General features: G+C 52.4%; 1 long non-coding RNA gene across 1 annotated transcript in view; it reads left to right on the forward strand.

Moving 5' to 3' along the window:
* Positions 1 to 4,168, forward strand: part of LOC106724101 — a 9,790-nt gene that overhangs the window by 1,909 nt on the left and 3,713 nt on the right. The window contains exon 2 of the long non-coding RNA XR_001359864.1: positions 65 to 66. This is a non-coding gene — a long non-coding RNA (uncharacterized LOC106724101). The remainder of the gene's footprint in view (positions 1 to 64; positions 67 to 4,168) is intronic.

A 4,168-nucleotide genomic window follows, 5' to 3' on the forward strand; every position in this document is an offset into this window, starting at 1 on the left:
ACTTCGTGGCCCATGCGCAGAAGTCAGTATTTTGTGGAAGAGCCACACTCAAGGGGCCAAAGAGCGGTGTGTGGCTCGCGAGCCGCAGTTTGCCGGCCACTGGCTTAAGCAAACTTCTCTACAGGTTTGAATGTTTCTCACATTGACAAGCCTCCGAACCTTTGCCTGTGCTGCTCCCTGAGGCTGGGGAATGCTCCTTTCCAAGGCCCCGACTCTTACTCAGTTCCTACAACCCCTCCCACCCTGGGAGAGAGGTTGAGCACCGGGAATCTGAGCGCTGCCGGGTCTGGGTTCAAATCCCAGCTCTGCCTTCCACTCTGAAACTGTGCACAAGCAATGGCCTCTCAACCAACTTTCCCATGAACTACTTATATCCTCTCCTGGGGTAAGAGGTGGCTCTTTTCCTGTAAATGCTCTAGGACAAGCATAGCAAACTTCTCTACAGGTTTGCATGTTTCTCACGTGGACAAGCCTCCGAACCTTTGCCCGTGCTGCTCCCTGAGGCTGGGGAATACTCCTTTCCAAGGCCCCCAGCTCTTACTCAGTTCCGACAAGCCCTCCCACCCTGGGAGAGAGGCTGAGCACCGGGAATCTGAGCGCTGCCGGGTCTGGGTTCAAATCCCAGCTCTGCCTTCCACTCTGAAACCGTGCACAAGCAATGGCCTCTGAACCAACTTTCCCAAGAACTACTTATATCCTCTCCTGGGGTAACAGGTGGCTCTTTTCCTGTAAATGCTCTAGGACAAGCATGTCAAACTCACGGCCTAGGGGCCGCATCCAGCCCACAACCAATATTTTTGCAGCCCAGCCAATATAACGGCATGTAAGAAACATTTTAATAAAAATTTCGTAACTTAATTTTTACAATATCCTGTTATACATAATTATTAATAAGGAACTACAACATTCGCTAATGACTGATGACTATCATTGTGTTGCATTCATTTCCCTTATGTGTCTTACACGCAGGCGCACCATTTCTCTCCACTAATACTAGCAGCGAAGATTCTAGCAGTCGATGGGCACATCGTTAGTCTTGGACTGACTTGTTTGGTGTGTGCAACGGGAAATATTTCGCTTTCGGAGAACAAGAAAAATAGATTTATGTGATGCTTATGAAGTTGTGCGGTTATTCAGTGTCTGGTAAGTTCGTGTTCAAGAAAAAATATTAATTTTTATTAAGATGTTCTATTATTGTATGTTAACGAGGACTCATTTATTTCAGCCCTTTGTATTTAGCATGTCTCTATCGACATAAACCTACGCTTCTATGAAAATGGAAGCTTTTGTGTTTTTTGCAGCCACATCCACTTAAACCTTGTTTATTCAGCCCATGTTAGCCTGTGAGTTTGACATGCTTGCTCTAGGGCTTTTTAGAGCAGAACCGTCCAGTAAGACTGGCTGCAGTGATGGAAACGCTCTAGATCTGTCCTGTCCGACATTGGTGGCCATTAGCCACGTGTGGCTGCTGAGCCCTGGGGATGTGGCTGGGTGGCCTTACATAGGTCTCTGCTGATATGGCCCTTGAGGTTTTTCTGTTGTTCATCCTCACCCGAGGATATTTTTCCATTGATTTTTAGGGAGCGTAGAAGAGAGAGGAAAAGACAGAGAGAAACATGGATGTGAGAGAAACACATCGATTGGTTGCCTCCTGCACGAGCCTCAACCAGGGCCCGGGCCTGGGAGAAGCCTGCTACCGAGGTACGTGGCCTTGACCGGAATCGAACCCAGGATCCTTTGGTGTGCGGGCCGATGCTCTATCCACTGAGCCATACTGGCCAGGGCCCTTGTGGTTTATTTAAGAGTCCTGGAATAACAGACACAGGTTTCTAGACTAGAGCCCTATTGATTGGTAGGGTCTGCCTGGAGGAGAGCTGTGGGGAGGACTCCCAGGCTGGATAAGAGAGTGCGGTGCTGGATTAATCATGTCTGCCAGGAGCATGGAGCTTAAACAAGTGGGAGTGCTACCCCAGAAAAAAAAACCACCCCAGACCCCATCCCTGACCCGGCAGGACCACTTCAGAGCTCCTGTATTAGCCTCAGAACACGGGAACCCTCTGTGCTCCTGTCTCGGCTGCGAGCTGACATTTATCAACCTGGCTGTTCAATGACTAGACCAGGGGTGGGCAAACTTTTTGACTCGAGGGCCACAATGGGTTCTTAAACTGGACCGGAGGGCCGGAACAAAAGCATGGGTGGAGTGTTTGTGTGAACTAATATAAATTCAAAGTAAACATCATTACATAAAAGGGTACGGTCTTTTTTTTTTTTAGTTTTATTCATTTCAAACGGGCTGGATCTTGGCCCCGCGGCCGTAGTTTGCCCACGGCTGGACTAGACTCTTGACTTGGGAAGCCACGAAAGGAGTGGGCTGTTTCCATGTTGTCTCTCTCATTTCCCCCAAGGAGCCTGCATACTGTAGGTGCTCATTAAATGCTCAGTTGAATGATAACCTACTAGTGGGCAGGGGTGAGACCTCAGTCGGCTGTGAATGTCACATCGAGTTAAGGATCTGGGATTTTAATGGGGGGTGGGGGGAGGTTCCAGGTCACAGGGGCTGGGCACGATGGGGAGAGACAGGAGGTAGTAAGGCCACTTAGAAAGTTGGGATCACAGCCAGAATGAAGTGTGAAACCAAGGCAGACAGCACAGGACAGAGGAGGGGACAAAGTGAAACCAGTGACATGACTGGTTTTACTTAACCTTGCAGTGTGTGTCTGGCCCATAGACTAAAACCCCGCTCCTCACAACGGCCGAGGTGTACACGACTCAGCCGCTGCCTGCCCTCCCCCGCACCACCTTCTGCTCTGACCCGGGCTCGCTCCGCCCCAACCACAGGTCTCCCATCCCTTTCTTGCCCACACCAAGCTATCCCCACCTCAGCTTTCGCACTGGCTGTTCCCTCTGCCTGGAGTGCTGTTCCCTGCTCACACTTCAGGTCTCAGCTCAAATACCACCGTGCCCTGCCCGTCCCTACCTGGCCTGGCGGCCCATAGCTCTCCCCTCTTTACTCCTGCACTCCTGTTGTTTAATCTCCTTCCCAACACTTCTCCCCTTTCAGGACATGCTTGCCTGTGCATTTGCTTTCTTGTTGATTGTCTACCTCCGGTGGGATATAAGTTCTCCAAACACCCCGACTTTATTGGTTTCCCTTTGGTGACCCCAGTGTTGGGAGCAGGGAGAGCTCTCAAAAGATAATCGCCGAATGAAAGAGTTAAGTGCATACGGGGTAAATCTGTTTTTTTAAAACGGCAAGGGAGCCCTAGCTGGTGTGGCTCAGTGGATAAAGCCTCAGCCTGCAGACTGAAGGGTCCAGGGTTTGATTCCAGTCAAGGGCACTCGCCCAGGTTGCAGGCTCCATCCCCAGTGGGGGGCGTGCAGGCGGCAGCCAATCGATGATTCTCTCTCATCATCAATGTTTCTATCTCTCTCTCCCTCTCCCTTCCTCTTTGAAATCAATAAAAACATATTTAAAAAACAATGGCGGACTTCAGTGCCGTCTTTCTGTCCACCCAGAAGCACAGGCTCCGTGTTGTTGCCCTTGGCCCTGATCTCTATCGGGATAATAGGTTTTTGTCTCCATTCTGTCTCCATTCTATCTGCACGCCCAGGACCACAGGTAGGAAGCATGCCAGCAGCCCGCAGTGCAGACCCCGGGGAGCCTGGCTGGGCCCTGCAGGGAGCGGGTGAGCCAAGCCGGGCTCTGAGGAGTCTGGGGCCTGCGGGCTCTTCCCCTTTCCCACAGCACCCCCTCCACACACAGTAAGGGAATCACCCCAACGCTGTGACCAGACCCTCAAGGCCTGAGGTGAGAGCCTCGTGGGGAACGCTGCACCCTACCCCCCAGCTCCTGGCTTCTCTGGCCTCAGGCCTCTGCCCATCCTGTGCCCAGGTCCCCAGGGTCATCCCAGCCCAAGCAGAGCCTTGAGGGCAGAGCCATGAACTGGAGCTGGGCACTCCCACCTCCCAGTCTCCCAGCCTCCCAGTCTCCCAGCCTCCCAGCCTCCAGCCTCCCAGCCTCCAGCCTCCCAGCCTCCCAGCCTCCCAGCCTCCCAGCAGGGAAGGCAGCTGCTCAGGCCCCATGTAGCAGAGCAGCCTCAACTCCTGGCCCCCAGTCCCTCCTCCCACCCCCTACCCCTGCCCCCCCCCAAAAAAAACAATGGCAAGA

This window comes from Myotis brandtii, unplaced genomic scaffold, assembly GCF_000412655.1.
Source record: "Myotis brandtii unplaced genomic scaffold, ASM41265v1 scaffold720, whole genome shotgun sequence".
NCBI lineage: Eukaryota > Metazoa > Chordata > Mammalia > Chiroptera > Vespertilionidae > Myotis > Myotis brandtii.